Source organism: Arvicanthis niloticus, chromosome 4 (assembly GCF_011762505.2).
Source record: "Arvicanthis niloticus isolate mArvNil1 chromosome 4, mArvNil1.pat.X, whole genome shotgun sequence".
Classification (NCBI taxonomy): domain Eukaryota; kingdom Metazoa; phylum Chordata; class Mammalia; order Rodentia; family Muridae; genus Arvicanthis; species Arvicanthis niloticus.
Genome location: NC_047661.1, coordinates 114,554,268 through 114,567,798, shown reverse-complemented (window position 1 = coordinate 114,567,798; position 13,531 = coordinate 114,554,268). Strand labels below are relative to the sequence as shown.

Here is a 13,531-nt window from a genome sequence, read left to right as displayed (position 1 = left end):
TTCTTTTATGGGAGCCAGTAGCTCTGAGCCTAAACAGTAGTCAGAACAGCCTAAACACTGTTTGTTTGGTTTTTTTTTGTTTTTGTTTTTGTTTTTTTTTTCCTCCTGGGTGCTACCATGAAGCACAAATGGTTAGGAGTCAAAGGCTCAGAAGGCCACAGCAGAAGGAAGCCCCACCCTGATGGAGAGCTGTCACTGTCCGTTAAGAAAAGGCAGTGCCTTCCTGGCTCCCGATTTCTGGTCAATAAGAAACGTCTCCTTTCTTAGTCAAAGCAATGTTCTAGTGATGAGAAGAAGGCAAGTTCGCTTGTCTACATAAAGCCCTAAGGAACGAAGTCCCCGTCCGACCTCTACTACAGTCCCTTTCACTGGTCGGTTGAGGAACTGAAGCCAAAGGACCAACATGACCATTTCCTTACCCAATCAACAGCTTCACTGCACTGTGACCAAGGCAAAGGCCCCTTTGGCTCTCCCAGGGTGAGTCCTGAGTTAACTGAGAGCATTGCACCACCAACACTCCTTTTGCTGCTCTGAAATGGAGTGTGACTTTGTTCTAGGAAAGCATCAAAAGGGCTGGCAAGGGTATTTTAAATCCCACATTCATTCCCCTCCGCCCCCCAAGAGAAACCACAACTTCACAGTAAAGGTTCCTAACTGGAGGAGCAAACCCTCAGTTTGGGGCTACTTACTGAAACAGAACAAAGTGTGTCCTGATGGCTTCTCATATTTTAAAGCCTTTGATAGCTGAAAGCTGAGCTAATCATGCACGAGGCTCCCTGTACTTTAAGGTTAATGGTTAGTGATACAAAGCACTTTGTTCACGGCTTTCTCTGAGACGGATTGTAGAGGCTCAAGGGAGGAACCATCCAGCACTAGACCCAAAATAGACCTCAATGTCAACATTGCCTGACACCAAGCATGTACTAGCTATAAACCTTTGACAACCGGACATAGCCAGCCTTGAGTGGCCCTGGATCATGAAAGGTGCCATATAAAATATTTACCTAAAAGAAAAAGAAAAACGAAAAGAAAGAGGAAAAGAAAGACAAAGAAAGATTTGTCCCCAAACTAACACTCAAAAGTGACTGTCATAAAAATGTCAAGCTCCAGGGCTGACAAGATGTCTCAGTGCTTGGTGTGAAAGTAAGAAGATGCTGAGTTCCCAGCCCCTGCCTGAAAGCCAACATGGCTACATTTGCCCATAAGCCTGGCACTGGGAAGTGGAAAAGGGCAGATCCTAGGAGCTTGCTGGCCAGCCAGCCTAGAGAAGTTTCAGGTTCAGTGAAAGATGTTGCCTCAAAAATGAAGTTGAAAGTAATGGAGGAAGATACCCAGCATTCCTCTCTGGTGTGCCCATGTACACACAGGCGTGAACCCCAGTCCCACATTATGTCAGAGGACAAGACTGCTTACACTTTTCAGAGAAAGAAACTGGGTGCTAGGTGGAGAAACAGAAAGACCTACACAGGGGGAGTGTGGGTGCTTTCTGAGATAGTGTAATAAAGCCCAATGCCTGCTAAGTAAGGGTCCCAGGTGTGCTTCATAGAGGGTGTCCTTGGTGTGAACTTGGAGTCTTTAATCCTGGTCACCTGTCTCTTCAAAATTCCAAACTTATTTACATGCAGATGCAGCATACATTTCTATTATAGAGGAGAAGTTTGTAAAAGTGAATTGTAAATTTCACGTTGACTTAATTTCCCTGTAGAATGAAGCTCATGAAAATCCCCGAGGCTTCCTTCTTGGCCAGAGAGCAAACCTGTGTGTTTTTCATATGCTAACACTTCCCAGGGTTAGTCTGGTTTACAGGGTAATAAACAGGTCAAATTGCTTTTAGCTGGGTAGCCTGAACTCAGTCTACTAACAGGTTTTTTTGTTATACTGTTGTTTTGTTTTTGCTGAACAGCATTGAGGAAAAAATGGGTCATTAGTGTTTATAATAATGAAGAAAATAGCTATTACTTTACACTGATCTAAAGTTCATGTGGGGTCTATCACAAGAAAAGAAGAGGTTGTGGCGAATCTCTTGTGATTGACAGTGTACAGAAAGGATACCTGAAAATATAACCTCGTTTTTCCATCATTGAAAGGAGAGCTCTCAGGTCTCATGGAGTGGATTTGGCTTTTGACTGGTGAGTGGTCTGAATAGCAATTCTCTCACATTTGGCCTCTTCTCCTGGCAGGTGGCTCTCATTTGTGGCTCTGGCACTTGCCAGATGTTAATAATTCTTTGCCCCTTGCCCTTCGGACCTAGAGGCAGTAACAGTGTCCCTTTATCACAGGACCCCGGGCCTTTTATCATTCCCTTAGTGTGACTGACCTTCAGTCCACTTGGACAAAGCTCATCAAAGCGTTTTCAGTTTGCCCTGGCAGCCCTGCTGAGTACCTGACCCAGAGTTCCTTCCTGCCTTCCAGCTGCGAATCCTCAGGTCTGACTGCAGACAGTTGTCTAATGGAAGCTCAGGTTTCTGGCCTGTCCTCTTAGGACTTTACTGGTCTTTGCTGGCGAAGGTGGGGATGGGCAGGGAGAAAAATACCCTGAAATACACTGAAAAATACCCACAAAGCAGAAGCCAGGCATTGCTGAACCAGAAGCTGTTTTCAGCCTGGGTTTATTTAGATGCTGGAGGTGAGTGGTGTGCTGGACTGATCAGGCCACTGACTTGGGGGAAGAGGTGGAGTTGAGCAGAGTAACCGTACCACACAGAGCGGGGTGTGGAATCACAGTAGAGGGAGAAACACTCTCCCAATAATCCCCCAGTCCATGAAACTGTAAACTAGACAGTGGTTTATGGCCGAAACAGATCATTTGTGGAGCAGTTTAAGTGAACTACATGAACAAAATGAGAGGGTGTGTGTTTTACAGGGTGCTCCATTGGTCCAGTACTTCTGGGTGTGGTGTTTCTGTTGAGCACAAAATTTCCCCAAGGATTCTTTTTCCTAAATTCTACTGGGAGAGAAAAACAAGTGCTCAACTGAAAGTTTATCCCCATATGGTGTGTGTGTGTGTGTGTGTGTGTGTGTTTGTGTAAGAGAGAGACAGAGACAGAGAGAGAGAGAGAGAGAGAGAGAGAGAGAGAGAGAGAGAGAGAGAGAGAGAGAGCCTTTCTTCCTAGATTAACTGCTGACTGGCCAGCTTGCTTCCCTTTTCCCAGCTCCATACTGCCACCTTCTGCTCTTTTAGAAATTCTGCAGAAGGAACTACTCTGTTTTTGTTTTCTTTTTTTATTGGATATTATATTTACATTTCAGATTTTATCCCCTTACCCCATTCCCCCCACCTCCCAGGAACCCCCTATCCTATCCCCCCTCCTCCTGCTTCTATGAGGATGTGCCCCCACTTACCCCCCACTCCCACCTCCTCACCCTCAAATTCTCCCCTTCCCACTCAGTGTTCAGCCTTCATGGGACCAAGGATCTCCTCTCCCACCTATGCCCAAAAAGGCCATCCTCGCCTAGATATACAGATGGAGTCATGGGTCTCTCCCTATGTGCTCCCAGGCTGGTGGTTTAGACCCTGGGGAGCTCTGATTGGTTGGTATTGTTCCTCTCCTCATGTGGCCACAAACCCTTTCAGCTCTTTCAGTCTTCTCTCTAACTTCTCCATTGGGAACTCCTTGATCAGATCAATGGTTAGCTGTGAGCATCTGCCTTTGAGTATATCAGACTCTGGAAGACCTCTAAGGAGACAGCTATATCAGGCTCTTGTCAACATGCACTTCCTGACATCCACATCAGTGTCTACCTTTGGTGACTGCACATGGGATGGATACCCAGGTGGAATGGTCTCCAGACAGCCCCTCCTTCAGTTTCTGTCCCACAGTTTGTCTCCATATTTACTCCCTTGAGTATTTTGTTACTCCTTCTAAGTAGGACTGAGGCACCCACACTTGGTCTTTCTTCTTCATGAGCTTCTTGTGGAGAAAGAGGAACACTCCTCCATTTTTGGTGGGATTGCAAGATGGTACAACCACTCTGGAAATCAGTCTGGCAATTCCTTAGAAATTTGGACATAGCATTACTTGAGGACCCAGCTATACCACTCCTGGGCATATAAGAAGAAAATGCTCCAACATATAACAAGGACATATGCTCCACTATGTTCATAGCAGCCTTATTTATAGTAGCCAGAAGCTAGAAAGAACCCAGATGTCCTTCAACAGAGGAATGGATAGAAAATATGTGGTATATTTACACAATGGAATATTACTCGGCTATTAAAAATAATGAATTCGAGAAATGCTTAGGTAAATGGATGGAACTAGAAAATATCATCCTGAGTGAGGTAACCCAATCACAAAAGAACACACATGGTATTTACTCACTGATAAGTGGATATTAGCCCAAAAGCTTGAAAAAGCCAAGATTCAACTCACAGACCACAAGAAGCTCATGAAGAAGGAAGACCAAGTGTGGATGCCTTGGTCCTACTTAGAAGGAGTAACAAAATACTCAAGGGAGCAAATATGGAGACAAACTGTGGGGCCGAAACTGCAACTGCGCTTTCATGTTCACGTGTACTTCAGAAACTGGTGGATGTCACTTCTTGTTCCAGCAGCTGGTGATAGATGAATAGAGTTGTGAAGGAACATAAAAGTAAAGTATGACCTAGTTGATTTGATGACAGAATCACATTCTGGTTCTGGAAAACACATGGGTAGGGAAAGACTGAGGTCAGAATAGACATCCTTAAGAGGACTAAGCTGACTCCTAAAGGAAGAGCAGAAATTATCAAAGGCAGGGAGGGTAGGATGAAAGGAGATCACAGGAGTACTTACAGAGGGATCCCAAGGAAGGAGAAGATGTCCCTGTGGGTTAGTGCAGCAGCCACAAGCATTTTCTTTAACACGCCCTGAGCAGGCAGTGTTGGGGCAGAGGCAGAGAGAGGTTATTGAGCTAGTTAGTGTAAGGGGCTCCAATCCTGTTAAGAAACCCAAAGGAGAAATGGAGTCTCTGAACACCTTCTAAACTAAAGCAATGTGCTTGGGGTTGCCTTTCAGTTGCTTAGCCTAAAGAAGGTTGTAGAGCTATATCTCAGGGACAAGACAAGAGGCACACCATGGGCTTTCCCTAGGTTTCACTGTACTTTAAACTGAATGAAGATAACAGGATAGCAAAATTTACACTGAGGTATTGGCAATTTCAAAAGGATAGTGAAGATTTTGCTACATAAACTGTAAGTCACACACTATGGTTCTGGATGGTTTTGGGTTTTTGTTGTTGTTTTTTGTTTTTAGTGAATACTAAGTTAATTTATTTTTTAAAACTCAAGAAATCTGAGAATACCATGATAGAGATTGGGAGAGTAGCTAAGTTAGTGGACTAATTGCGTAGCATGCACAAAATCCTGGGTTTGATCCCCAGCATCTCATGAATCAGAAGTAAGCGGCCATCCTTGACCATGTAGTGAGTTCCAGGCAAGCCCAGATTATATGAGACCCTGTGTCACTAAAAAATTGTGATCCCCAAAGTATTACCAACTTCATCTGTAATGAACAATAAAGCTGAAGTCTATGGCAATTCAACCCTGACTTGTTGAGTGTTAGTCTCATACAAAGAGTGAAAGAGTGAGTTTACTAAGCACAGCCAGCAGGAATGAAAGACTACATCGGTGCCAACAGAAAGACAGTAGGACATCCGAACAGACATACTGACCAGCAGAAACGACTGCGGAATGGGACAGTTATAAAGAGAGTCCTAAGCAACTGTCTTCTTCTGGGTGAGACTTCTAACTGGTCCTTCCCACCATAGGAAGTTCACATCTTTTAAAAGATTTTTATTTTTCTGTGTATATATGTATGTGTAGCTACTGTGTGCTCAGGTCCTCTAGAGACCAGGAGAGAGTAACAAACCCATGGGGCCTGAGTTACAGGTTGTTGTGAGCCACCTGGTATAGTTGCTAGAAACTGAACTGAGACCCTCTGGAAGAGAAGTGTTCTCTTTTAACTATTAACAGGCATTTTAACGTAATGAGATAAGCTGTGGCCGAGTCTTTCGCTTTGGAGGGGGGGGGGGTCTGGGAGTGTTTGGCTCCCAGCTGTGTTCAGGGCCAGGGTTTTGACTCCCATGTTGTACTTTTTGGTCTTAAGGATGTGAATGATATCTTCACTTCAAACAATTTTGCAATTTTCTGTTCCCTTTCTCACAGGGGTCAGGGGCTAGCCCCCTTGAGAAAGAGTCTTGGAGGACACTCTAGGATAATCATGCTTGGATCGGTAATAGAGGTTACCATTACCCGGGGTTACCCACCCTGCCTCCAGAGACAGCTCCTCAGGGAGCCTAGTTGACAATTGACTAACATGCATCACTGTCTTCTGTTACAGAGGGACAGAAAGGCCGGAGAAGAGTAAGAAAGAAATTCTGCTCCAATAGCAGGGAGGAGTGGTAGAGGGATTCTGAGCCCTGGCCTCTGGGCACACCTGTGGTGGCATTCCCACTACCTTTTCAGGTGACGTCATGTTCCTCCCACTCCTACATGATCAAACATCAGTGTCACTCACACAGGGATGATGTACAATGACCAGGACACCTCGTGTTTTGAGGCTCCGGGAGTGGGGTGGGAGGGGTAGGGAAGACGTTTGGAAGGCTTTGGTTCTGCCTCCTCCTTTGCTCTTAAAATAAATAAATAAATAAATAAATATCCCTTTTGGTATTTTTAAGAGGGAAAAAGAGGAGTACTTGGATTAGGCAGTCCAGATCTATTCCATTGGAGGCAGGATGTGTGTTAGATTGCAGGAATCTGGGTGAAAGGTACAGGGAAAAGAGGAGGAGGAGAAAGGGGACTGATTGGTTCACATTCTCCCAGCATCCGTGAGATGTGGAAATGGACGATGAGATCAACATGGCCCCCAGGTTTTCCATTTGAGTGAGCCCAGGTGCTTTGGCCCCAAATTTGAGAGCACAAGAAATAGGAAAGTATGGGGGAGAACGAAGGGCTCAGCTGTGTCACCCTTGAGCATTTAGGTTGTTGTTTCCACCAGGTTTGGATTTAGCCAGATAGGTGAGGTCACAGCATCACGCTATCCTGGGACAAAGTACTCTCAGTGACGTCACTTGTGCACATTTTGAAAAGGTGAAAAAACTGGATTAAAGTTTAAAGAGACCTTGCTTGGTTAGAAGTCTCCTGAGTGGAGTGGAGATATTTCAAGCTATTTTCCCTTTTAGAGTCTCTTCCTGTTCCAGGAAATACTGTCTAAAGTACTGACACCAAGAGACATGTCTCATTGTCCCTATGAAAGTCCTCAGTGTCCGTACACATCCTCAGTGTGCTAACCATAGACGAATGATCTTCTGATACAGTGGCCACCTTGGCAGCTATTAGAGCAATCAGCTATTTCACTTGGCTTAGCAACTCAAAGGAACCTGTAGACAAGATGAGAGCTGTTGTTCATCTAACAAGATGGGAGTTGGGTTTGTTGTTGTTGTTTATTGTTGTTTTTGTTTTTCCTACAAAGGGACAACCAAGGGAGGTGGCTCAGCATGTGAGTGTGGGGACCAGAGTTTAAACTGCTAGAATCCACATAAACCTGGGTATGGTGGTGCATGGCTATAATCCCTGTTTACAGGCCACTTATCCTGTGGTGAACCCTGTCTTCAATAATGTGGAAAATGAGGGCTTACACCAGAGGTGTGTCCTCTGACACACACTTACCATGGCACGCATGCACACACACACACACACATACACACACACACACACACACACACACACAAATGAACAGATGAACATGCACACACACACAATTTTTTTAAAGGGATGATAGTCCAAATTAGGATCAGAATTCTGGCAGGTCAAACACGCTTTAGGTAACAGGAATAAAATGGAGCTTCACATAGTGTCAGGACCAGCACCCCAGCACTGAGTCCTCTTGTCATTTTGTCTGAGGGATTTAGACCTAATTTTGTCTAAATCCTAATTCTCTTTAGGATTTAGACAAGTGCTTCCCAGAACCTTCAGTGCTTGGGAGAGCCCATTTCTCATTCCTAAACAAAAGCACTAGATTAGAAGAAAGGATCTAAGAGTTCATTTTTATTCCTGAGGACATATTTCTTGACTTCAGCTTTAGAAGTAAGGGAAAACTAAGCTTATAGAACTCTTATTGTGATCAGAGTGTTTGAGAGTTTGGATTATGTTTGAGGGGTGGTGGGGTGGGCACAGTAAGCAGTTGCTGGGGGCTTCTGTTTGAGGTGGAGCTGGATCAAACTGGGCTTCTTGGAATATCCCCATTGTGAGGCTTTAGCTGGACACATAATCTATAGTATTCACATGACTTCTTAACTTGTTTGTTATATGGGAAAGTTTGTTTTATAACAGGTTTTACTGGATAAATAACACTGCATTTGACGAATGCCAGGGAGTTGTGTAAGTCTATGGTTTTTTGCCAACATTGCACTGCAGCTTAAGATAGCAAAGTTAAAACACTCTTTTATGGTCTTTCAAACACATAACTGCAAAGTCAGGCGAGTATTATTAGTAGTACTGTCTTAAACCTCAAACGAAATCCTTATTCAGTCACCTCAAACGAAATAAAAATTTAAGGCGATTGGACATCTGAAAGAGCAGTTGTCAAGAAAATGCCTTGTTCAGCTCTTTGACAAATCTGATAAAGCGTTTTCTGAGCAAGAAAACTGACACAGTCAGGAGCAAATAATCCTTTCAGTCCATGGGTGAGTGAGTGCAAATATTTGCACAGCATCTACTGAACACAGAATCTTCTACTATGTCCCCTTTAAAGGCAGAGCATGGAGAACAATCTTTCTAAAACCTTCCACACACAAGCGGGTAATTATTGGGAGATCCACCAACTCTTCATAGCTTAGAGGGCGTCTGGCAATTCGAGAAAGATGGAAAAAAAAAAAAAAACTGTTGAAACATAGGGCTGTCTGTATAACAGGAATCTCACTCTTCTTTGTGAAGGCAACCCGACTTTCTGAGAGATCAAGAAACAAACTGATGGAGAAATGCATCTAAAGAAAGCTAACTCCACTTCCCCTAGCGAGCCATGCACTGTCGATGGCTCCTCAGAGAGAGGGCTCATACACTTTTCACCCACCTATGATGGAGTTTTCACACACTTAAGTCTGTTTTTTTTTTTTTTTTTCATCTTAAAAAGTGTTGCTTTTAATTTTTCAAATAGTTTATTTGTTCATATTCTCTCCCTTTCCCCAACTTCTCTTACACACACCCCCTCTCTACCCACTCAACTTCATGGTTATTTTTCTCTCTCAAAATATTAATAAAAAAATAGACAGAAACCCCACTCACACAAACAAACGAATAAAATAAAAAAGAAATAGAAACTCCACTCACACAAACAAGCTAACAAACAGCACATAAAGAAACAGAGAGACCCTTTTGTGGTGGCCAATGACTCCTGAGAGACCTGCTCTGAAATACAGTTGACATACCCAGTTCCACTGTATTAGAGAAAACTGACGTTCTGCTCTCCAGCAGGTATCAACTCCAAATAGCTTCATGGTTGGGGGCGGGGCTTTATGTCTATTTACTTTTATTTATGCTGGAGTTTTGTCTGGTTTGAACTTGTGCAGCTCTTCCATGCTGTCATGGTCTCTGTGAGTTCTCTGTGAGTACATCAGTTCTATTGTGTCTGGAAGATGCTCTTTCCTTGGCATCATCCATCACCTCTGACCTCTTAAATCTTTCCACTTCCTCTTCTGCATAGAGCCCTGATCCTTGAGGAAAGGGCTTTGATAAAGACATCTCATTTAGGGCCCAGTGCTCCAAAGTCTCCCATTCTGTATGTTATCCAGTTGTGTGTCTCTGTGTTGATTTCCATCTACTAAAAGAGAAAGCTTCTCTGATGCGGGCTGAGCAACTCACTGGTCTACGGGCATAGCAATATGTCTTTAGGAGTTGTTTTATTGCTATATTCACTTAGAAGACTAACAGTTGTAGGTTTTCTATTAAGGCCGATGACCTATCTAGTCTAGGTTCTTGGCTTCTTTAGCAGGGTTACATGTGGCTTATAGCTTATAGAACAGGCCTTAAATCCAACAAAATGTGGTTGGCTGCCCCCATAACATTTGTGCCACCCTTGCACCAGTATATCATGAAGGCACTAGGATAGGTTACATGGCAATATTGATGACTACCCTTCTCCTCCTGTAGCATGCATGATACCTTCCAGCACCGTGAACACTAGTCAGTAGTGGTAAAGCTTCTAGCTGTGTGCCAGCTTACTTCCTCCAATGTTTGATGATGTAAAATAAGTGGTGTTTTCAGCAATAGGGCCTTAGCATCAGGTTATAGAGAGCAACCAATTGCCTTGGCAATTGCCTCTAATGTTTGGGGAAGTCTGTGGGATCCTTTGGGCCAAGCACTCAACAAGATGTAAGCCATTCCTGGTTCTGGAGGTTTAACTCGGCATTGTCTCTCCCACTATATGGTGACTCGGTTTAGATTCCTTTTATGTTCATATATATTGTGGGAAGCTTCTACAGTAGTAGATTTTCATATGTTTTTTCAAAAGGCCTTTAGTGTTACTCATCCCTACTTAATTCCTTTCTTTATTCCTCCTTCCCCATTCCCTCCCTGTTTAATTCTCCAATTATAGTTTCCTCTTTATCTCTTTATAATACTATATTGTATTTCCCCTTCTTTGGGCTATTCTTCTTTTCCCCTGGTCCCTTACTAGCTACCCAACCTCTGTAGTCGTTCTAAATAAAACACACATATCTAAAGCTTAAAAAGTTAACATCATTATTTGCAAGAAAACGTGCAATGTTTGTCTTTCTACGTCTGGGTTACCTCCTCCCTCGGGACCATTGTTTCTAGATGTATCCACTTACCTCCAATTTACATTTTTTTCATTGTGTAAATGTATTATGTTTTTATTATCTATTCTTCAGTCGATAGACATCTAAGGGGTGTCCAATTTCTGGCTATAACGTTTAAGGCAACAATGAACACAATTCTTCACAGAAGTTGAAAAACAAAGCTTAAACTTTTTGTGGAAACACACACACACACACACACACACACACACACACACACACACACCTACCTGAATCAACCCTGCACAATAAAAGAACTGCTGGAGACATCGCCCTTCCAGATTTCAAGTTGTGTTACAGAAACATAGCCACTAAAACCAGCATGGCATTGGCTCTTTTTTCTCCAGCTGATATTTGTAGGTTTTTTTGTCAAAAAAAAAATGAGGTATCTATATGTGGGTGGAGTTGTGTCTGGGTCTTTAATTCTATTACAATGATCTTCAAAGTGGACAGCTTCATGTAGAAGAACGAACACAGATCCATATCTATCAGCCTGCACAAAACTCAACACCAAATGAATCAAGAACCCCAATGTGAGACCAGATATTGTGAATATGATAGAAGAGAAAACAGGGACTAGTGTGGTGGATAGCCCTAGCCTCTTGTTGTCATGGTAACTCCACTCCTGGGAGGGGCTGCGAAGGAGGAGTGAATCTTGTAAACCTTCTGTCCAATCAAATTTGTTAAATAAAGGCTACAGCCAGTGATTGGGCAGTAGAAGAGGAGTGGGAGGAGCCAGAGGCAGAAAAAGAGGAAGACCAGGGAGCCATAGGAGGAAGAAGTGGGGGAGTTGGCAGTTGGTCGGAGCAGAGGGAGTTGGTGGAGAGAGAGAAGATGAAGAAGAAGTTGTTAAGAGCTCTCATAGCTGGGGAATAGTGTAGTTTAATGGTAAATCTGCCCAATCTAGGCATGCAGCATTCATTTGATACTTATTGACTTGTGTCTTTTCTTCTATGGACTTCCCATGGGCGAGAGATTTAGCACAACAAATTGGCACCCATGTATTATTTAGAACTCAACTAACTTGAGATGAAAGAACAAAAGAAAGGTTACAAAGTACAAAAACTTCCCCAACGGCCAAGGTCTGGAGCAGCACTCAGCTTACAGCTGGGCTTGCTCACTGCCCTGTGAAAACTGAAAGATGGGTCTTCCGAAAATTCAACAATGAAACAAAAGTTATTGTAGCCAGACCAGTAGGTCATTTAAATTAAAAAATTAAATTAAAAAAAAGGTGAATAGACACAGACGAATAGATGTAAAAGGTTTTAAAGTTTCGAGGAGTAAATTGCAGGCTGCTCTGAGTCAAGAGAGCCAAACAGACAAATAGAAAGGTTATAGTAACAAATTGTAAGGAGGGACTGGTGATCCTAGAACACAACTGCCTGCGAGGGAGTTTTCAGGTAGAAACAGTGAATTGAGGCCTCCAAACCAGATAATTTTTTAATATATATAAAAAAAGAAACATTTTGATACTTAAAGATGACAAAAACAATGGATATCTTTTGGGCTTTATATGATGATATTTCAAATGGTTTGACAGAAATCAACTTAGGGAACACTTTATTATTTATCAGTATTGCTATATTTATTTTTTTGATATACTATGTCTTCTTAAAAGACAAAGCTCTAGATAAAAAATTCTTTGCCTTGGAAAAGAGATTACAAGAAACAATAGAACTTTTGGTACAGGATAGAGATGAGATTTGTAAACAGATAGAAAATAATGAGGAATGGAAGCAGGGCTTAGAACAGAAGTTACAGGAGCTAGAAAAGATGATCGAACAGAGCATACAACAGCTCACAGATCAGATGGAGAAACAGATAGAAAATAATGAGGAATGGAAGCAGGGCTTAGAACAGAAGTTACAGGAACAAAAAGATGAAAATGAAAGTGGGAGACAGGAGATTAAAAGGATAATTGAACAGAAGATAGAGCAGTTAATAGATCAGATGGAGAAACAGATAGAAAATAATGAATTGAAGACACAAGAAATTATAGATCAGAATAAGAGACAGAAAGATGAAAATGAAACTGGGAGACAGGAGCTAGAAAAGATGATCGAACAGAGCATACAACAGCTCACAGATCAGATGGAAAAACAGATAGAAAATAATGAGAAATGGAAACAATTACAATATAAAGAAACATATGAAGCATGTATACAAACCTTAAGGGAGGAATTTAAATTTTCAGCTGAGGAAAATACTGAGGTTAAGACAGAAGTATATAGAGAAAGTCAACCAAGAGTTATTAGAAAACACACCTTGGTCTATCCGGTTACTGTACAACAAAGACCTCCAAACGTTGTTTACCCACAGGGTTATGAGGAATTTGAATGGCAACCTGTGGATGTGTTAGATCTGAGAAAATTTAAGGAGAGTGTCACTAATTTTGGTATGCACTCACCATTTGTTAAACAAATTCTGACTTCTTGGGCTATTAAAAATAGAATAATACCCAAGACTGGAAAGATATGACAAGAGCTATATTAGAACCTGCCGCAAATTTACAATGGGTTGCATGGTGGAGAGATGAGGCGAGGGAGATAGCATGACAAAATAGAGCCAGAGGAAGAGAGATTTCCATAGACCAACTGCTTAGTGAAGGTCGTTTTGCTGAAATAGAGGTGCAGGCTGTATATGATGAAGAAACTCTGGCATTGTGTAGATTGTCAGCCTTAAATGCCTGGGACAAAGTTGCAGAATCCGGGAAGAGACTTGAACCATTTACTCAAGTCAT

The 13,531-nt window shown here is 42.4% G+C and overlaps 1 long non-coding RNA gene across 1 annotated transcript; it reads left to right on the top strand.

Annotated features, from left to right (window-relative positions):
* Positions 1–2,318: 2,318 nt before the first annotated feature.
* LOC143441921 (uncharacterized) lies at positions 2,319–6,577 on the top strand. The gene is made up of 3 exons (XR_013109673.1): positions 2,319–2,626; positions 6,146–6,212; positions 6,321–6,577. It is a non-coding gene; the product is annotated as an uncharacterized LOC143441921 (long non-coding RNA).
* The last annotated feature ends 6,954 nt before the right edge of the window (positions 6,578–13,531 follow it).